Here is a 23590-nt window from a genome sequence, read left to right as displayed (position 1 = left end):
CTTGGTTTGGAAAAACATCCTCAGAGTGAACAATACAACAAGCAATGACAGGGAATGACAGTGGAGTGATTCACTTTTCTAGCTCATATTTACTGCAAATATCTTGTCTAGTGAATGGTCCAGCAAGACTAGAAAAGAGCACACAGGTCACTCTTATTTACAGAAAGGGTGAAAGAATAGATACAAACAATTACAAACTCTGTCTTTCTAGCTCCAAAACCATAGTCTTAAGTTCAAATGTTACGATGTTTCCTGAAGAAAAGAAGCTCGTCTAAAAGAATCAGTACAGAATCTGAAGAAAATATTAACATGAAACACAGCTAGCTTTTTCGCACACAATTTCTTGCAATTAATAGATGGAGGTGAACAATTAGATTCTGTCTTCCTTCATTTTCAAAAGACTTTCAACACACTAAGACATTGTTGACTCATAACCAAAATACAATCATTAGTGCTGTGGTCAAGCAAGTCTCAAACAGCTCAAGCAGTTCACATCAAAGCCTTAGAAATCTCAGGCTAGCCCACATTCCACATCACCTTACGATTTAGTGGCATCTGTTAGTAGATGAGTCTCACCACTGAAATTTATTCTCACAATTGCAATTCAGTCCAGTTCTCTCAGTTTTATTTCATTTAATAGGAATTGAAATTCTAATTATTTTTCTTCTTTCATCACAATGTTAGCATCCTGTTTTCAAACTGATTAGAAGCTGACAAATTTTTGTATGTTGTTCCAGAGTATGAACAGGGTTCAAAATGATCTTTACACACAACTTGGTAAATATTATTAGATGGCACACAATATGTCATGCCCTGACATTGTCTTAAGGGAACCACACCGTGGTTCAGGTTGATAAAAATCAATTTTCGGTTTTCATCATATTTTGATAGATTAAGGTTTTATTTAAGTTCTCTGAAAAGGATTTAAAGAGCATTTTCCTTCCAAGTGTGTTTATGTGCCATGCCCACTTTTCTGTCATCCACTTTTCTGCATATATTTTAGATCTTTATATCCCCTACACTGCACATTAGGGAATTTTTTTTACTCTTGAGTGTGTTGGCTATCCTTGGAATGCTGTTTGTAAATAACACGCTTTCAAACACAGTTTTGTTCAAGTGTGATTGTGAGTAGTAGTTATAGAAAACTTGCATGTATACTATGGGCAGGCAATTAGGAGAAATAAAGAAAATCTGGAGGCAATGAAGAGATGTTTGGGCCATATTCTTCCGTAAGTCCTCTACTGATGATAAGGCATGTCATGGATTGTGTCCATCAGGAGAAAATTCGTGGTGCAAATACAATAGGGCTCAGGCAACTGGAGAAATTTATTCTTACCAGCATTCTCTTCCTGCTGCTGTTATTACAGCAATTAAACTTATTTTCAGAGACTTGGCTCATCCTAACCTTCTAAGGAAATGTCTGCATGGGCAGACACAGAACTCAAATGAATGTTTCAACAGCAATATTTTGGAACCGCCTTCCTAAAACTGTATTTGTATGCATGCATAAAATGAAACTAGGAGTTCATGATGCTGTTATTACATACAATTGTTACAATATTGGAAAGTGTTGGGTACTGAAAAAGCTTGGAATTAATCCTGGTGAAAGGATTAACACTGGGCTGCAACACTGCGATAAAATGAGGATAACCAATGCAGACAGGTCTGAATCTAATATGGCCAAGAAAGAAAGACATATATCCAGGAAGGTGAAAAAGAAGCTGGAAGACCTGCTAGAGGCCAAAGAAGAGCCATCATATGCAGCAGGACAGTTTTAATTAACGGTAAGTAACAAATTTCAAAAGTTTTTTCTTTCAAATCAATTTCCCGCAAACTAAAATTTTCAGTACATATGCTGCATTATATCAGAAACTATCATAGGTAAATGAATGAAATTTTCAGAGCTTCTGCACAACATTAAAAGCCACCTCTGGTACTGAATGATCAGAAATAAAACAGTCAACGATGGAATTTTTTTTCCTCCAGATGAAATATGTTCAGGCGCTATTAGAAACTTCAGGGCAAAAATTGTAAGAAAACAGTTTGAATATGTTTACATATCACAAAGAAAATTCACTTGAGAAAAAAATATAAAATTATGAGGCAACAGTGCAATCTTACAATTTCATAAATATGCATACATGCTGGTAAAAGGAAGCTCTAAATTATCACCTAAAGAAGCTTGGCATGTTGTGGTACGAAGTTTTTCAACAACAAAAAGATGACAAATAGACATCAAACAAAACAAAAAACAGACTTTGAGCACAAGTCATAAACATCATTAATTTTTAAAAAAAATGGCTCTGAGTACTATGCGACTTAACTTCTGAGGTCATCAGTCGCCTAGAACTTAGAACTAATTAAACCTAACTACCCTAAGGACATCACACACATCCATGCCTGAGGCAGGATTCGAACCTGCGACCGTAGCAGTCGCTCGGCTCCAGATTGTAGCACCTAGAACCACACAGCCACTCTGGCCGGCCATTAATGTTCAAGATATCTAATTTTGTCAACCCTGTTTCCAAATAATGCTGTTTTGTACTGTTCAATGTGTGCCCCATATTTGCACGTATTTGTTCTGCTTGTATAGAACTAGTCGGTCTGATGCTTTTTAAGCATGGATAACTCTGGATCTCTGCTTTACATCAGAAGTCACAAAATGATTTAAAAGGAATTAACTTACCATATGCAAAAAGTAGTAGGCAATAATGTTACAGTTAAAGGATAGGTTGAAATTTTTGTTAGTTAACATAACATTAGTCTTAGAATGTGAAACATAATAAAACCAGAATGTCACAGTTCATTCTGCATTAAATGTGTGATACATATATTGTATGTTCAGTAAATCATTAATAAATTATAATGATTTATTTACAAGCAAATAAAACAAATTAGGAAATGGTGCAACATATATGGCTTATTTCAAGTCTGTTCAAATACAACATCTGTTTATATTATAGGACACGTGTAAGACTAATAATCCTCAAACACTGTGATTGGTTATGGTGCGTACTAATAACATTTATGAAAATCACAGAATATGAATCTGCCAATATGACTAACTGTTAACAATCTTGGGAAAAGGACAGATTGCTATTCGCTGTAAAGAGGCCCACTGTGTTGCAGAGAGGCATAACGAAAAGACTGTTACACATTAGAACTTTCAGCCAAAGCCATCTTTAGCAAACAAAACAAAACAAAACACACACACACACACACACACACACACACACACACACACACACACACACACACACACACCACAAAGCAAGCACTCGTCACACACACATGACTGCTTCTACTGGCAGCTCTGTCCTGATTCTGGTCAGAGCTGCCCATGGTAGCAGTCATGTTTGCATGGTGTGTGTGTGTGTGTGTGTGTGTGTGTGTGTGTGTGTGTGTGTGTGTGTTTTCTTTGCTGGAGAAAGCTTTGGCCAAAAGCCCTAATGTGTAAGAGCCTTTTAAATGTGCCTGTTTGCAACTCAACAAGTATTTCTTACAGGGAGTAGCAATCTGTCCTTTTCCTCATACTGTTGACTAGCAGTTATCCACAGCTGCGCCCATATATCAGTTGTTTTGTTATGATAAGTGATGGTAAGTAAGCTGCTGTATATGGAATAATGTCAGGTCTCAATCATCTGCCTCTTGGGGTGAGCATAGCTTGTGATGTGCACCACCTCCAACCACTCCAACGCATGATGATACAGCACATGCAGTGTCTCTCCAAGCATGGAGGGGTGTGGGCATCTGTATGTTATGCAAAAATTTAATAATATTTTAAAATTGTTAATGTTCACTGACATAGAAAAGTTCCATTCCTTCTTCACTCTCATAGGGATCCATATAAAGTAGGCTGTTTATTTTTGGAACTTAGCCTACAACCAGCTTAGAGACAGAAGTGATGACACTTTCTGCAGGATCTGACCATCATTTTGCAGGATATCACTCAAGCACGTACAGTGCAAGCGGTTACTGATTTGTTTGACTGATGGGGCTGATAAGTGTTATACCACCTACTGCACTCCCCCGACTTAAACACTCATAAGTTCAACTCTATTTCTGAACTGAAGGAAACACTTGACAGCATTCGCTTCAGAACTGCTACAAATTCGTCGGGCAATAGACCGTGCCACTCAAACTGTTAACACAACTAGCACTGCTAAGAGTATGCCACAACTTCCATATCACTAGCAACGGGTTATGCACAATGCTGGTGACTACTTTGTAGGTCAGTAAAACTTTGAAACACATATCAATTTTGTACGAGATGTAAATAAATAGTTGCCACTATTAAAGTTCCAACCCTCATACATTTGCCTCTAATGCCAAGGTTTTATGGATGAGAACTTTTGTCATAGAAAGGATGGCAATTGTCAAAATATAAGTACTGTTAACTGTTAGTAGGTATATTGTGGACAGAAGTGTGTAGCTGGCCTTCGGTGAGGATGAGAACAACATCAAGGAAAGTAGCAAGGGATTTGGAATAGGACCATGCGGAAATTAATTGGGACAAGGCATTTATAGATTCCAGGAATTTTAACAGGTCAGCCTCACCATGAGTCCATATGGCAAAGACGTCATCAATGTATCAAAACCAAACCAGGGGCTGAAGGCTTATTGATCCCAGGAAATCTCCCTCCAAGCAACCCACGAAAAAGTTGGCATAGGACGTAGTCATCCTGATTCCCATGGCCAAACCCCTGATCTGTTTGTTTTGTTTGCCCCTTAACACTGAGTCCCCAAGACAATTCAGTCACTGCCCTTTTTCATAGACTTATGTCTGGCTACCTCAAAAAAGGACACACTGTTTATATGGACAGATATTGCACTTCACCTACTGTTTTTGATTTTCCATGGGAGAATAAGATGAAGGATTTGGGGACGTGCATGCCTAATCATAGAGGACTTCCTAAGCAAGGTGCAGTCAGCAAAAAACTGAAAAAAAGGTGACTGTATATTTATGAGGAAGGAACATTTGTTGTGCCTGAAGTGGAGGGACACAAGAGATGTTCTGTGTTTGTCAACTCTTCACGAGATGACCAAAACAGAAGTAGAAGTACGTAACAAAACGGGGCTGACAAAGATGATGCCATTCTAGACCACAACCTCAACAAGACAGGTGTAGACAGAAATGACCAACTTACATCTTACTACCCTTTCAAGAGAAGACAAATGAAATGGTGGAAGAAACTGTTTTCCCATTTTTTTTATAATGGCGGCAGTGAATGCTTTCATCTTGTACTGTAAACAAGAAACAATCAGAACAAAGGCTGCCATTTGGCAAATTTTCTTCTGCAATTAGATGAAGAATTTTCAATGAAAGGTGCTGTACATCAACATACTGCTACTCCCCAAAATGTGTGTAGCAGCAGACTTTTAGGAAAGCACTTTGCAGAAAAAACAAAACAGTCCAATGGAAAGTCTTCAAGAAATGAAACAGTATGCTGGTGCCCTGACTGTAAAATTCCACTGTGCATGCCAGAGTGTTTCAAATTGTACCATACAAGGGCAAATTATTGTTAAATGTACCAATAAGAATCTGCGCAGAACTTTTTTTCACTAAATATATACTGAAATGTAAATAACATTTGTGTCCTAAATTTGTATTTAAATGTGCTTTATTTTACAAATGGATCAAATAGGAACCTTTCCCTCTAAAAAAATGTTTCCATATCTTTAAATAAGGCTATAAGAATGAAATGGTAGTTAATTAAAGCAATGTCAAAAATGCCCGGTATTCTGTTGCATGCATGCTCCAAACGGTTGGGGACTCAAAAGTGTTAAAGGGGAAGTAGTTGTTGGTAAATATAAAGTTGATTAAGATGAGCAAGAAGGCTTTCACAGGTTTGGAATCAAGTGGGCACTGACAGAGAAAATGTTCAGCAGCAGGCAGACCATATACATGGGGCATGTTGGTACAGATGAAGGTGACATCAATCGTCATGAACATGGTGTGTGGTGGGAGTGGGACAGGCACAGATTTCAGATGGTCTAGGAAGTGAATAGTGTCTTTAATGTAGGAGGGAAGTCTTTATACTGTGGACTACACGTGTTGATCAATGGCAGACATACATTTGGTGGGTGCTTAGACACCAGCAACTATAGGATGGCCAGGATGATTGGGTTTGTGGATCTTAGTTAAAAGGTAAAAGTTGGGGGTTCATGGTTTGGGTGGGGTGAAAAGTTCTATGGTGTATGGGAATGCAGGTCAGTTTGAATCACAGGTATGGGATCTTGATGGCAGGTGCTGTATGTAGAGTTGTCGGACAGCTCGCATACTCCTGTTGGTCAACTACCACAGTGGTAGACCCTTTGTCTGCTGGGAGGATAATGACGGCGTCATCAGCTTTTACGGAACAAAGAGCTGGAGTTCTGTAGAGGACAGTTTAGGGTCATGTTGCAGAGAACTGAGGAAGCGTAGTGAAGCAATGCTGCACGTGAGGAATTCTCGGAAGGCTTGTAAGGGATGATTTTGAGTAGTGGTGGTGGATCCAGTTGGCATTGTGGTTGGAACTGTTCAAGGCAGGGTTCAGTCAGGTTAGCTGTTGTAAAGGTTTTGGGATTGCGTTGCAAAGTGGTATTTGCAGTTGACATTACATGTGAAGGAAAGTAGGTCCTTTACCAAAGCAGCATGATTAAATGTGGGTTTAGGGCTGAAAGTGAGAGCCACGGATAATACAGACAATTAAGGAAGAGAGAGTGCTTTTGATAAAAAGTTGAAAAATGCTATACTATTGTGACTAGTTCTTGTGATTATGAGTTATTTTTGGTCTGGGAGGTAGTGGTGAACCCTGTGGGATATTACAAAGGTTGGCCAAGCTTGGTTTGTAGGAGAGGAGTGGCGGTTGATGGCATGGCTGTTTACAGAGTTGCAGATCGACAGGAAGGAAAATACCACTGTTGAGATAGTTAGGGAGATGAGGAGATAGCTTTTTAAGATTAACTCTGGCTTGCTGTTGCAATTTGAAGTTGGCTTCTTGGATAATACCATCCAAGGAAACATGAGAGGCAAGTAATTGCAGAATTTTGTAGGAGACAAGTTTGATGGAGTGGAAATTGGCACTTGAGCTATCTCTTGCAATTACTTGACTAATCTGTGACCTATCTGCCTAAAAGCTCAATCTATAAAACTTCTTACCTGACCCAAACCACGCGCCCTGTAAAGGGACACCCTCATTTAGCATTACTTTTCTTCAACAGGATTAGCCAATACCAAAAATAATTACAACTTTTCAAACAGGTTAACATTACCTCAGCTGTTTTTCTGAAAGAATTTCACGATTTTGAACACAATGTGCTATATTTCAGGCTATAATCCATAAAAAGAAATTATTTTTGTTGTTACATTCGATATGTACTAGCTCTGTACGTACAGCTAAAATTACTTTTTTTTGGAATATTTGAAGTTACAAAAGATCTGGCACACTTAAAATTCCTAATATTAATTGCGCAATCTGACAAAAGTTATTATGTTTACTTCTGAATTCATTTATAAAATAATGATCTAAATTGGTGGAGATTCATTTCTCAAGAAAATTTGTAAGTTCTGGAATATTGTTAGTACCGCACAATGGATTAGTAGTGGGCATGCCGCTGATGTTTTTATTTTTGGTAATAACAAAGTAATTTTTGGTTTTGAAGTGGAAAATGCAAAGACAGTGTGATATAGAAAAATGTGAAAGAATAAAAATTACAGAAACAGAAATTACCACTCAGGCAATACTTCACAGCATTATTTACGTCAATTTAAACTATAAGAACATACAATGTCAAAAATTTCAGCTTCAAGAATCAGCCCCTAGATGTGAAGAACTTGAGAGAACTACAAGAAAAGAAGATAAGTACAAAGTTTATTGTAGATCTTACTCCACTCTATGCTTATTACAAAAGTTAATTACGAAGTCAGTGACAATCAACAAATGATGTGAGGGAGGGGTAGATTACAACCCCCCCCCCCTTTTTACCTTCTTTCTAAGATCCACAAACCCAATTATCCTGGCCATCCTATAGTTGTTGGCTTCAAAGCACCCACCGAACATACACCTGCCTTGATTGATCAACACCTGCAACCCATAGTACAAAGACTTCCCTCCTCTATTAAAGATACCATCCATTTCCTAGATCGTCTGAAATTTGTGCCTGTCCCACTCCCATCACACCCCTTGCTCGTCACCAATGATGCCACCTCCCTCTGTACCAGCATCCCCACGTACACGGTCTGTCAGCTGATGAAAATTTCCTGTCAGTGTCCAACTGACTCCAATCCTATATCCTTCTTGCTCATCTTAATCAACTTTATACTTACCAACAACTACTTCACCTTCGAGGGGCAGACATACAACAGATCAGTGATACGGCCATGGGAACCAGAACGATTCCTTCCTATGCCAACCTTCTCATGTGTCACTTCAAGGGAGATTTCCTAGGATCCAAAAGCCTTCAGCCACTGGTTTGGTTTAGATACATTGATGACATCTTTACCATATGGACTCACAGTGAAGGTGACCTATTAAAATTCCTGGAATCTCTTATATCTTCTCTCAATTATAAATTCCACATGGTCCCATTCCAAATCCCATGCCACTTTTCATGATGATGATCTCATTCTCACTGAAGGCCAGCTACACACTCCTGTCCACAATAGACCTACTAACAGACAACAGTACTTACATTATGACAGGTGCCATCCTTTCCATGTGAAACATCCTCCTCCATACAACCTTGGCATTCGAGGCAAATATATTTGTTCAGATGCTAACTCCTTACAGCAATTCACCACCATTCTCATCTCAGCCTTCAGTGGATGTAATTACCCCACCAGCCTAGTTCGAAAGCAGCCCTGGTATTGCTGGTCCCTCCAAAAATCAACTTTAGAGCACCCCATTTGTCACTCAATATACTCTCTCAAAGGGAGATCCACCAGTGAAACGATACATGTCATATACCAGCTGTTATGTATATAGCGTTTGGCCTTTTACATCAGCATGACTACCACCAAGTCATCAGTTAGGGTGAATGGACGTAGGCAGAGGGAGTAAACTGGCAACATACAATATCTTGTTGCAGAACATGCTCTACAACATAACAGTCATGACCTCAGTGCCTGTTTCACCACATGTGCCATCTGGAGTCTTCCCCCAGACATCAGTTTCGCAGAACTCCGCACGCATTTGGGAACTAGTGCTACATGTCCTTGGTTCTCGCCAGCCACCTGGCCTTAATTTACATTAATTTTTTCAATTTCAGAATTTCTTCGCAGTAACCAGTCTCCTTTCTTCACTCCGCCTTAGTTTTCTACATCTTTCATTTTCTGACACGTCTATTTTTCAACTTCTTCTTCCCACTTCTATTACATACAAAGCACTTAGCTTTTCACTCATATCACTCATATTAACTCATTCATAATGTTTTAGCAGTAATCTCTGTCTTCCATAATACCCTGTCTTCCACCTTTAAGCTCTCGGTTTTTTGAATCTTGTCCAGTTCAGTCCAACAATCAGTCCTATCTTCTCATCCCGTCCCATCAGTCTCCCCTGACCCAGGGTTCTGGATGACTTTTCCAAACTGTACCCCTTTTCCTAAATCTCTCCAGTCCTTTTCTTTACCTTTCTTCCTTACCCTTCTGCCGGAAGAAGGAGCCACTGGCTGTGAAAGCTTGCATACCTAAAACATTTTTTTATATGTATGTTTTCCTGTCACTGCTTTGTGAGTACATCTTCTATCCATCCTCCTTTACTATTTTATTAATAGGTAGAACATACAACACTTTTTTTTTTTTAATTTTGGTTGGGTTGTGAGCAGAAACTTTAATGCGGCCAACCACTGCGTGCTCTCCTGTGCCAACCCCTTCATCTCCGAATTACCTATATGCAACAGCCCTCAATTGTTTGTTCAATATATTTCAATCTTCCTCTACAATTTTTATCCTATACAGCTCTCTCTAGTACCGTGAAAGTTATTCCCTGATACCTTAAAACATGTCCTATCATTTCTTATTTTATGTGAATTTAAATTCCGACATCCATCTACAGTGTCACATCTCAACAGTTTCGATTCCCTTCTTTTCTAGCATTCCCACAGTCGACAACTCACTTCATACAATATAATAATAATAATGGCGTGTGACGAGGGCCTCCCGTCGGGTAGACCGCCCGCCTGGTGCAAGTATTTCGATTTGACGCCACTTCGGCGACTTGCGCGTCGATGGGGATGAAATGATGATGATTAGGACAACACAACACCCAGTCCCTGAGCGGAGAAAATCTCCGACCCAGCTGGGAATCGAACCCAGGCCCTTAGGATTGACAGTCTGTCGCGCTGACCACTCAGCTACCGGGGGCAGACACTTCATACAATGCTGTGCTCCAAGAACACATTCTCAGAAATGTATTCCTCAAATTAGGGACTACAATTGAAACTAGTAGACATCCCTTAGTGAGGAATGTAAGTGGTAATAAAATACTTTGTTGTTCGCTGAAGACAAGTACTTACGCTGACAACACAATGGGTATGTCATATCACATCATTGCTCGCAGCACATACTTTTCGTCTGATGATGACCACAGGCTGGTCAAATCCAGTAACAGGATTGGGGAATGCTTTTGTGATTGTGTCTTAAGAAAATAAAACACCATAATCAATTAATCAGATACTTCTCGTTAGCAATGTCATTCTATCCACAGATATATATTTTATGAAAAAAAATTTCGTTGGTCTATACTTGGATTTTTAGGTTTTTATGTCCAATATACAGGTTGCTCATTTTAGTGAAGATATTTAAATACCTCGAAAACCACACATCAGATCAAATAACGTTATGATTCCAAAATGTTTGTCTCAGAGGGAGATATCCAATGATATCACATTCATCCCCAAACCCATCCCATGTGTGCATGGGTGAGGGGCAACTTTGAAATCTTCAATGGGAACCCCCATTTTTTATTACAGATTACAATTCTAAGCAAAATCTACATATGTCTTGTTTGAAGCTTTTTCTTCATTTCACCAGAGATGATGCTGTAATCAGAGGAATAGAAATGGGTACACAACAGCAATTTACAGCATGCTATTCAATAGTCCTTGAATAACCAAAAGCACGTGGGATCCAACCTCCAATGCTGCAAGGGTAGGAAAGGCCAGTGTTTTGTAACTTCTAATTGGAAACATTATATTCTCCAAGATATCAAACAGGGGACAACTCGATGTGCCACTGTGGCTGTGGCTCAAACAAACTTTATTCTACTTTTCCAATTGGAGTAAAGTGTTCAAACATAGTACCACCAACTTCAATACACATAGTGATGTGATCTTCAAATGACTGTACACAGGACAGAAGCATTTCTGCGGGAAAGTCAGCACAGGCATTTACGATGCGGTCTTGTTGGCACTTGCTGGTACACCTTATATTTTAAATATCCACACAGAAAGAAATGTTTTGTTTGTTTTAGGATGCAAAAACAACTAGCGTCATATGCACCCATGTGAAAACTGTAGAATACGAAGACAAAGAGAGAAGTTAAAAATGACTACACGTTAATCACAATCAACAGGAGAGAAGACAGCTAAAAACAGGGACGTGGAGAAATGTCTATAAAATATGCCATAGAGAAACAGAGGTCCTGAACTAAAAATTAAATGTCCTTTGCCATATTGCTACAACAGATGAAAAGTGAAACGCAGTTGACAGCCCACATGGTGTTTGCTAAAACGGTCAATAACTCAGACGGCAAACATATACAAGTAAGCAAGTGGTTAAAACAAGGGCATTCTGCCAGGAAATGGCAGACCGTCAAAGGTTGAACACAATGAACACAAAGGGGTGGGGACACCGATGTCTGGGGAACATGCACTCTGCCCAGATTTGGTTGCACATATGAAGCAGAAAGTGCTTGCCCATAAGAAAAAGGTGCTGCAACATCTGATTGTGAACACCATCTGGCCCTGATGTGGAGGATCAGGTGAAGTGAGAGTACAATCTAGCTCCCTCATAGTCAAGGTGGCATTGTAGCACACAATATTCTGAGTAGAGAAGGGTATCACCCGAGCCTCCTCCCCTCGTTTCTGATGGAGGAACGCTGGGTGACAGTGGAGGAGCTCAAAATCTCCACAAAATTGTAGCCAATGTGTTGGAGATAGTAATAGGGCCCACTATGACATTGTCTCAAACTGTCAAGCCGGAAATTGGGAAGTGGATCTTGGTCCTAGAGAGCTGTGGGAGGTTGGCCCACACAACGAAAGAGGGAGTGGAACTGTTAAAAGAACTAGAGAATGAAATCCAGCTGGTTTTTTTGCTATCCTGAAGAACGCGATGATACTGTGCATGCAACTGTTTATAATGAATGCAGTTTGCTATCGTAGGATGGCGAGAGCATGTCTCCGCATGCTAACTACATCGCGGCATGCGTCAGTCCACCAAGGGACTGTGATACAGCGTGGTAAAGAGAAAATACGAGGACAGGAACATTCTGCGGCAGTGAGGACAACGTTTGTAAGATATTCTACCTGGTCGTCAGAACTGGGGAAATGTTGTTCTTCAACGGTCGCCATGGAGGAGCAAAGTCTCGAGTCAGCCTCAGTAAGCTGACATTTGTGTGTGCACATAGGTGGGGTAGGAGTCAGAAAATAGAGTGTGCACAGGAAATGATCGCTCGAGTATGTGTCAGAGAGAATGGATCACCTGAGATGGTGGGCAAGCTAGGCAGCGCAGAATGGTAGGTCCAAATGGGAATAGGTGTATGTGGAATCTGAAAGGAATGTGGGTGCTCCTGTTCTAAGGGAGACAAGGTTCAGGCGATTGAGAAGGTCAGCCAAAGAGAGCACCTCTTGGACGAGGAGAACCCCAAAGGGGATGGTGCGCATTAAAGTCACCAAGCAGCAAAAAAGGGGTAAGTAGTTGCCCAGTAAACTAGAGGAAGTCTGCCCTGGTGACATCGAATAACGGAGGGATGTCAATGGTACAAAGGGAAAGGTCATGTAAGGAAGGAAAAGATGACCTGCAACAGCTTGAAGGCGGACTATAGACGTCATCTTGTAAGAGCAGGATGACTCCTCCACGAGATGGAATGCTTTCCTCGAAGGGAAGGTCAAAATGGTCTGGCAAGACATGCAAGAGCTCAAAGTGGTTGTGAGGGGACAATTTTGTTTCCTGGAGGCAGAGAACAAGTGGACACTGTGATTCTTAGAGCAGGCGTAAATCCTCTGTTCGATAAAAGGCCATGAACGTTCCACTGAAGGAGCATTATAACGAGAAAAGGGGAGGAGGGAAAACAAGAAGGGGTGCCACCTCGGCAGCTGCTGAGTGTCAGCCTTCATTTAAGACTCACTGTTACAGGGCACAGAGCTCCTGCTCCATGAGATCTACATAGGCATTGGCCTTCTCCTTCTTAGTCCAGGGTAGAAAAACAGTTGGTGGTGTGCACCGATGACACCGTGGTCAGCTGGGCAAGTGTATCACATGGAGACACTGTGAAAGAGGATCTCCGAGTGGGCGAAGGAGAAGACCATTTGCCTTTGTTTGACTTCTCGGAGCCTTTCCAATTGGCAGAGGAAGACTCAGGTGTTTGTTGGCTGGAGGGATATCTAAAGTCTTTGTGGGAGTATTCCTTCCATCCTTTCCAGCCAGCTGATCGTGTAGCAGGTGGCTTCACCCCGCGAGGTGAAAGTTTGGTGGCTTGTTGCACAGCTGGACAAGGAGATGGCGATGCTACCATGACACTGGGTGTTTCACAACTGCAATGCTGAATTGGGGGTCACATATCTGCGTGGTCATGTCCTTCATGGAATGAGATGTAGCAAGAACAGTACTGTAAGTGCCAGATGTTAGAATGCAGAGTTTGTGACTAGCCAATAACTTGCGAGCGACCAGGTGAGGCACTTTTTCCTTTACCCATATCTCCTGGACAGCCCACTCATCGAGATACACAGGACAATCTCGAGACGAGGCAGCATAGTTGCCAATTGCAGTTGACACAGGGAACAGAAGGAGCTGGACAATTGTCCTCATGAACATCCCCACCATTGGCTACACATTTGGCTGGATGTTGACGGGATATTCGAATGTGGTTGAAATGATGATACTGGTAGCAGTGCATTGTGTTTGGAATGTACAGTTGGACTGTGATAACTTTATAGCCTGCCTTGATCCTGGACGGAAGCACCATTCTATCAAAAGTGAGAAAAAGAGTGCGTGTTGGCACCAAGGATGTATCTACCTTTTTCATCACCCGATGGACTGCAATGACAGCCTGATCATAGAGGTACGTTTGGATTTCTGCCTCGGTCAGACCATCGAGCAGCTGGAAGTATTCGGGTTCTAAGGGCCTCAGCATGAACATGATAGCTGTGGAGAAGCAAAGCAACAAGCAGCTGCTGTTCTTGAGAATCAGAAGTAGTCTCCAAAAGTAAAGTGCCATTGTGTAAACGAGAGCAGGATTTCACAGAGCCGGAAACTGCAAAATCACTTTTCTGAATAAGAAATGGATTTATCATTGCAAAGGACTGACCATCATCAGTACGTGAAACCATGAGGAACCATGGTGCAACTGGGAGGGTCTTTGAATCAGGAGTCTCATTCTGTTTACTTCTTGTAGACACTGACTGCAGAGATAATGAGTGGCTCATTGTGAGAAAATCCTACATGATTGCCAGCGTCTCTGATGGCATGCCTTCCCACATGGCATGTCGTAAATAAGAATTGTGTAGCCATTTCTATTCCTCCCATTACAGCACCATCTGCAGCGAAATGAAGAAAATGCTTCAGACAAAATGTATATAGATTTTTCCATAAAATCATAATCTGCAATAAAAATGAAAGTCCCCACTGAAGATTTCAAAGCTGCCCCCACCATCCACGCACAGGGTGGGGTGGTAGTTGTGTGTGATATCATTTGATGTCCCCCTCCAAGATGATAAACAAACTGGAATTATAAACTTTTTTGACCCAATGTGTACCTTTTGAGACATTTCAATGTCTTCGCTTAAAATGAACACCCTGTAAATTTCAAAGTGAGAGTCCCATCATAAGAGCTTTGAAGATTCACTTGAGGCTCTTCATCACGTTCACTTTAAGCAGCTGCGCCCGAATGAAGTTTTGCTATATATAAACAGAAAAACATAAGAATGCTAGTAAAAACAAACTAACTACAATACTTGAGTCTGTACTCAGGTCCCTACCCAAAATTAATAAAGTCGACAATTAGGCTGATGATAATTTCATGCAACTGCACAGAATACAGGGTAAATAAAATACTAAAAGAAATACTAGAGAAGGTTCATGCATTTGAAAACAACAGGTCAGTTAATAATGGTTCTGAGTAAGCTGTACAGATACCTAACAATTGTAGAATAGCATCTCTAGACATAACATATTTATTTTGTAACACATGAACGTAACAACCACCTTAGATATAACATACGCCATGCACACACAAAAAATTTCTGGTTCTGAAATTACAGAACTCTTATTTGTGAGAATTATTACTTAATCACACCTATTTTAAACTTAATGGTACAACAAGTAAATACTAACAGTATAACTGTGAGCATCAGCTTATCTAGTGTAATAGAAATAATTTTTATATATATTCTTTTAGCTTGCCATATATGACACAGTAATATTGCTAGAAGGAAAATAAAGACAATAATAAGTAAAAGGTGTTCAGTTCCCAACACGAGAACATTAAATTTGTAGCTCAACTTTAACAAACAAACTGTGAACTTTCTCATCCTGAAGGCTGGCATTTGAAATAACAAATATACCTTTGACACATAAGAACATTACCACCACACATGCTACTGTTCACAAGACCATCATGCGAATGCCACTCACACAAACTTTCTGCTTTCAGATCCATGGTACACAGAGTGGTTAAATTAGTTATCTTTGGCAAATATGAAAAAGTAAAACCTATCAATTAAAACAGCCCAAAGAAATGGGTACACTTCACACAAAACAATACCCTCTAACAAAAAATTGTACAAAACAATTTCACAGTGCTGACTACCCGACACACTTCTGACTGTATCAAGAAGATGTTATCACAGTCTTGAATGTGTTGGAAACCTCTCATATATACTAGTTAACATTTCCAGCACTCCAATATAAATATTAGGTTTTGTACAAAAATAAACTATTGCACTAGATCCTAAACAAGTCAAATGAAAGACAAACTAGCACATTAAAGATCAACCATTTCTACGTAAGTCAAAGTGGCAACAAGTTTAGAGTGAGGTTTACTGAACATCTTGAAGCTTTACACTTTCAACAAGCAAACAAATTGGCAGAAGCTGCCTACTTGCTTAAGACTGGGCACACTGTTGATAATACAGGAAATGATAAGATACTCTTTATCCAAAACAAAATTTTAAAAAAAGAGTAAATTTAGAACAGTTACAAACTTTTAGGCACAAAATTACACATTCACACCACACATTCAATGTCAAGACCACAGTTCTCAATACTTTCAAGGGACTCTGGCTATAAACAGCTCACCTACTGTAAACTCTTATTTTGTGGTTTCTTCTTCTTCTTCTTCTTCTTCTTCTTCTTCTGTTCCTTGATAAAAAATCTCATCATAAACATGTTGTATAAACAGTCTGAACCTAATTTCATTCTAGTTTACATAATTACTAATAGTTATAAGAAAATTATAGTCTTTGATAGCAGTCTTGTACCTACAATGTGGTGTACCTATCAGTAGAACTACACTGCCTATAATAAAAAAGTGAAGCGTATAGAAGGGAAGGAGGAAAGAAAATGAAACTTCACCAGTTGACAGGGTAATTGGTATTATTTCAGTGATTAACATATCAAGTCAAATTTATGAGGAACTTGGCAGTATGAGCTCACTTACCAGTATGACATTGTACCCCCTCTGGCCTTGATGAATGCGCTTATTTAGTTAGTATGGGGGTCATAAAGCCCCACTGTATCCTATTCAGACACACAAGGGTCCATAACTGATACAACTGGGCCTTGACATCGTGGATACTGGCTCTGGGATAAAGTTGTTGCCCAAGCTGGTCCCACATATGTTCTACTGGGGACAGATCTAAGGATTTTGCTGGCCAGGTGTGGACAAACATTCCACTGTTGGAAAATGGCACAGTGATACTGTCCTGTGAGAGAAACACATGAGGATGTAGGATGTCAGTGACACCCATTATCTGAAGTCATACCAGATGGCTCCCAACACCATACACCACATGCAACATTGATGCACTTCATCAAAACATTGAAAAATGAGACCCCACTCTATGTCCTCCCATATTGTGCAGAGTCACAGTTCATTGTTGAATACAATGTGACACTATTCATCAACAGTCCATTCTTCCTGGTCACAGTCCTACTCCAAATACAAATGTTTGTGTTGGACAGTAATTCCCTAGTCCAACTGCTACTAGTCTCCGGCCAACAGTGCAGGATGAAACAGAAAGTTGCAGGGAGTCCATTTACTTGTTCTCAGATGGCAGGTGCAGATGTGAAGGAGTTACAAGTTTCTTAGTGCACAATTTGACAATTTTCCCTTGTGGTGGTCAGATGGCATCGACCAGAACCTTGATGACGAGTGTGCTGCCCTCGCATACAGTCCAACAAGGGGCAACTGTCCCATCCAAATGCCCCACAAATCTTTATAATCCATAATTTGACCAGCCTGCCAAATGTAAATCCACAATGAGACCCATTTCAAATTCTGTCAGGTTCTGATAATGCAGTCTCTTATGCATATGCGGCATCTCTGTGTACTTCATTGTGATCATTCAACATCTGATGCTGTTCACAGCCCTTATATACCCCACCAGCCCTGAGAACAACACTGAATATTAACAACACTAATGCACTTTGGTGGCTATTATGTCACACAGAATTGCATCTCTGCCATTTAAATACCCACAGAGTGTACGTACATGTATGAATTTATGTTGACATTCAAGCACGTCTTATGCGTGCTTCACATTTTTTGTCAGGCTGTTTCAAGTGAACATCTTTGGTCACATACAAGTTCCTTTTCAATGTTTTAATACCACAGTTAGTTGACAACGTGTGTGCAAGAAAACTCCAAAACCTTGGGGCAATTTCACCATAGACTGCCAGTGAAGCAGGTTCTCACAATATGCAAATATTTTACAGTGCTGTAGTTTTTCTTTACTAGCACTCATAATTTTTCACATTTATATTCTTCATGACAGGTTATACATAGACAGGAGAAAGTGAGAGAGAGGCTCATTAACAGTATCCATCAAACTGGGGCCACACAATGATGATGAAGATGATATAACACACAACCTCCCCCAGGTGTGGCTCCTTTACCACGCCCAGCTGAAGTTTAAAGTGAATCTCTGAAAACTTGCTGATGGAGCTATCACTCCTAAATATGTACAAAAAAAAAGATGCATCTAAATGCCAGTTATTAGTTTCTTATTGATTAAAATACCAAAGTTGGCAGTTAATTTAAGTGTTAACTTGTTGTTAGAGAAAAAATGAGGAATTAACATTAAAATATTTTAAATGAATTTTAAAACTGTTTACTGGGTCACTGTCATACCAAAAATTAATCAATTAATTAATTAATTCAGCAAGATTACAAGAAAATGCAATGAGCACCACACGTGGCTAGTGCTATACAGAGAAAATGAACTTTTTAGGCATATAGAACCAGTTAGTTGCACATAACACAATTTTAAAGCTTTCAGAAGCTGGCTTAAGAGTTTTCACAGAACACAATACATAAAACAGACCACTGATATGTTCCTAAGAAACTTGGCAGGGCCAACTATCACAGGTCGCACACACTCCAGAATGAAACTTTCACTCTGCAGCGGAGTGTGTGCTGATACGAAACTTCCTGGCATATTAAAACTGTGTGCTGGAGTGAGACTCTTAACTCCGGACCTTTGCCCTTCGTGGGCAAATGCACTATCAACTGAGCTACCCAACGACGACTCACGACCCGTCCTCACAGCTTTACTTCCGCCAGTACATTGTCTCCTACCTTCCAAACTTCACAGAAGCTCTCCTGTGAAGGAAGGAGTGCTAGTTCTGCAAGTTTCGCAGAAGAGCTTCTGTGAAGTCTGGAAGGTAGGAGATGAGGTAATGGCAGAAATAAAGCTGTGAGGATGGGTCGTGAGTCGTGCTTGGGCAGCTTAGTTGGTAGAGCACTTGCCCGCGAAAGGCAGAGGTCCTAAGTTCGAGTCTTGGTCCAGCACACAGTTTTAATCTGCCACGAAGTTTCACATATAATTCTTCACCCTAAAAAGCTTCCAGATTTGATGAATAAAAAACAGGGGACAGTTAAGAAGATTATTCTAACACTTCAGGTGTTCTACCTAGTGTCTGTCCCCACCCCCTCCCCCACATTAGTACAATGCACAGCATGTTAACTGCTTATACAACCACATGAAAAAGTTGTTCTTTGGAATGTTGTTCAAATAGCCTCCCACACTGGCTTGGATGTCAATAATGTCATCAAAATGTTTACCTTTGATGTGAATTTCTCCACACTTTGGTTTTCATGGCAGATTAATATTGATAGCAGTAAGTCTGTGATGTAGATGCAGATGATTTTTTCTTGAAAAGAATTGTCCATGTTTTGAATTTCAATGAAGTTGTGGCAGTCGTCCACAGTTCGTTTTTATTTGGGAATCGAGTTGTGTGGGACAAACTTTGCACACACTGTTCTCTTCTTCAACACATTTTGAAGAATTTATTTAGACATGTTGCTCCATTGTGTTTTGTGAGACAACAGCACTGACACACTATAGCCGCAACCCCACTAATTAAAGCTTTCTGTTTTTTACTGTTGTTAGCTCAAGCTGTCACCATAGTTACTGCACTGGCTTTACTTACATGCTGGGAACAAAATCAGTCTCTCAACTTTCTGGATGAATGGTGACAAACAAGTAACTCAAACAACAATTATTAAAGATAATATGTTTTTCTTAAGTTCTGCAAATATTATTTATTTGTTCATGTATTGTATCTGAGCCTCTTAGACCACTGTTTGGTGATAATATTAGCAGAAGGTCAAGAAAGTGTTTCCCTTTTTAATATTACTGTCGAGTTCTGTCAAGCACCAAGGGAAGATTCAGCTATGTCAAAGAAGATACATTTTCTAGTGCAATGCAAAGAACACATCAATATTCCAGGGCAAAACGTGGTTGGACACTGTGTTACTTATATGTGATGCCAACAGTTTGCTAAACGAATGTCAAGAAACTTTTAGCGGTTCAACATGATAACAGTTTCTGCTGAATGAACTCACCAATCCACAGCAGTTAGAACCAACAATGACAACTGCTATCACTAGAACCCCTGTCCAATATGATGCTTTAAAACATAAACGGAGCAATATATTCCTCCTGTGCCTCAAACTACTGTGTTCATGTGAACACATTTGTGTATAAACTGGTAAATATTCTCAAGTTCTTGGAAAAATGTCATGCATATTGACCAAGGACGTGTTGGTCAAATTACATATCTGTACAAATTTTGAAGCTTCTTATTGAGAAAATGGTAGGACTAAATGCTGGATACACCTTAGTTAGCATTGTCAGTACTGGCTTCCACAAAATGAAGCAGTGTTGAAAGCAGTTCCTAGACAGAGAAGCCTTAGAATTAATAGCTATACTTTCCCTTTAGCACACTGAAGGGCCTATATTCAACCATAGCAATGCATCAGCATATTTTGCCCAAAATGTCAAAGCTCTCTTTGCAACATACCAAACATAATTCCTTCCTTGGCATGCCTCTTGGACTAACACTTTGTCAACTAAAAAGATACAACAAAGGCCACCTGCAGCTCACGTGAAGAGGTCAGAAGCAGATACCAATGAATTATGGAGCAGGTCGTAACAACGCAGAAAACAGCTCTGTCATCCCACATTTATACAGTTCTACAGTCAGGAGTAAATTCTGTAGCTTTAAACATCTATTACAGTATCTGCAGCATATAATTTATGTTTTAATTACACTAGTGACGAAGCAAATGAAAGCAACAACTACCATTGTTAAGTCCACTACAAAACATATTTAACCTAACATATGATGTCAGGTATGTGCAAACTTCAGCTACTAAAGAAGAAAGGTAGTCTGCTTCCAACAACAGAAAAGCTTTTATTATGCAAGACAATCATCAACACATTACTCCTCACATGTTCAAAACTTTTCTTTTAGTCCTTTAATTTTCTTTGTTTGTTACACTTCTTTACATTTCATTTCATGCCATGCACCATCATGTCTAAAAAGCTTGTTAATATTATTGGAGCTGTAACTGCTGCATATTTCAGTTTCCTGGGTTTCATCCACTATCAGACACACAATAAAACTGATTTACTATCAAATACTAATGCCCCTCCCTGACAACTACAAAGATCCTAAGTATATTAGCAACAAAAGTTAGCAATAAGTATAAAATAATTGTCTAATTCATCATTTTAACTGCCGTGGAGATTAATAACTGAATTCATATTAGGTAGTACGAAATACTGTACCCTGCCTTACTAACAGATATGCTTATCACCCAGTACCCATGACAAACAGTTTAACAAAACTAAACAAACTTATTAAGAATAAACTCTTTAAACAGTTCCCCTCTTCCCAATTACAATCATAAAAAACCGATAAATAATTAATCTGATCTTTTATACATTTTCCCTTCTCAACTAAAGCCAACCTTCGGTCAACGAGAAAATAACTGCAAAATAAGCAAACAGATCAGTAAAAGTTTCACTATTACACACGAGTGTAGGTTATCAAATTAACACTACTATTTAACTACGTACCACAACAACGTTTGGAAATGATGAAACAGGAACTGGAAGTTGGGAAGGGAGAAGCGCAGGTTACTGGTAGGAACACAGCCATACTTATCCACTTGTCAATAAGTTTAGAGTTCCTCCTTAGAAGCCCCAATGAAGATTCCTTTACTGTCAACAATGACACAATAGTTACTTCTTCATAATTTATTTAATGACTGTAATTTCTTACAGTGTAAGTGCTACTGGATGTGGTATTCTGAACAACCACAAACAGGAATATCTACCATCAAGGAAACAAAATGATAGCAGAACACATTTTCTGGAAGTTCAAACTCGTACAGCATATAAGCTCACACATGTCTTAAATTAATGTTTTGTTTTCCTACTTTATCCACACGTCACATGAGGTAAACAAGAGTGAACCTAATTTTATATATTTCAGACTGTGGTCTCATTTTCTTTTTGACCTATAAATAGTTACTACACAGCATTAAAAATTATTTTAAACTGCTCAATAAATACCATTAAGGTGGTCCAGAAAACATTCACTGCCACCCTTATCAAGTGTTTAAAATAACTCTTCTACTTTTTGCATCATCATTTCCTGGGTCAATTATTCAGTCATAAACTGTTCCGCCCTTGTGAAGGAATGTTTTATGTTTCACATCTCTTTGTGCACTCATTGTTTTAGAAAACACTTACTAATCCACCAAAGTTCTCTTACAAATAATCTAGCAGACCCTAGTTTTTAAATACAGTTTGTCTGTCAGTAAATTTTTCAGTTCTGGAATTGAAAAAAATATGGGGCAGGTAACTGATTGCAAAAACTTCAAAACTCTCACTAAAATCTAGATCATCTTACAGCAAAAATAAAGAAGGTTCCCCCCCCCCCCTCAGATGATGAATTCAAGGGTACAACGAATGTATGATGTACAAGAAGTAAGGCAAACAATTCCTTCATTTTTAATACTAAAGCCACTTACATTACATCAAACTAATCTGGGGCTTTTTAGTATCACAGAATGGGAGATGCTGTCTTACTTTGAAACTAATGTAGAAGCTCTTCCACACAAAATGTTCTTAACACAATTTACAAAGGATACTTTCAAGCCAAAATGTTCCTTACCAAAATATTAATAATAATTTGTTTACTTGTTATTATACAACTGTTTGTTTAACCTAAATAAAACTAGATACAACACTGAAGAAAAATTAATAATTCATGTGACAAAATATATTCAATTTTCTTATATAACAATATAACAATTTTCTTATATAAACATATATCTTCATTAACAAAGCACTGGAAACATTCTGAAAGTTGTAATTACTGCTGACCTGTGAAATTACTGTGATACTGAACCAACTCTATTTTATTTCAAATATTTCTTTTTCTCTCTTCAGAGCTCAATTCATCACCACATATATTGCTTGATTTCGTACTCTGATTTAAGTTTCTATTTTCATTCGTGTAAAACGTATCATCTTCTGAAATTGGATGAATCTTTTCGAAACATCTTGTACAGCTACTATTTTACCAAGCAATATGAGCATAACAATTGATGGTCTCCTTCTCTAAATGACATCTTGCTCCTCCCCAAAACCCAATAACCCTCTCCCACAGGATTTGATTTCTTATTTACAATATACAATGTGTCTGTCAGACAGACTGTAAGCAAACAAAAGATCTTCGTGCCTGTTAAATACCAGTAAATGTCAACAAAATCACCAACCTCACATTCCCTCAAGCACAACTTTTCCTCTCATCATTTCCACCCATCTTGATGATGTCTGCACCCTGATCCCTATATCTAACTAATTCAATTTGTAATTG

The 23590-nt window shown here is 39.2% G+C and overlaps 1 protein-coding gene across 1 annotated transcript in view; it reads right to left on the bottom strand.

Annotated features, from left to right (window-relative positions):
* The window catches only part of LOC126189008 (mediator of RNA polymerase II transcription subunit 15), a 140547-nt gene that overhangs the window by 77797 nt on the left and 39160 nt on the right, over nucleotides 1-23590 (bottom strand). The window lies entirely within an intron of this gene.

Source organism: Schistocerca cancellata, chromosome 5, assembly GCF_023864275.1.
Source record: "Schistocerca cancellata isolate TAMUIC-IGC-003103 chromosome 5, iqSchCanc2.1, whole genome shotgun sequence".
NCBI classification, from domain to species: Eukaryota; Metazoa; Arthropoda; class Insecta; order Orthoptera; family Acrididae; genus Schistocerca; species Schistocerca cancellata.
This window is presented reverse-complemented; position numbering and strand designations above follow the sequence as displayed.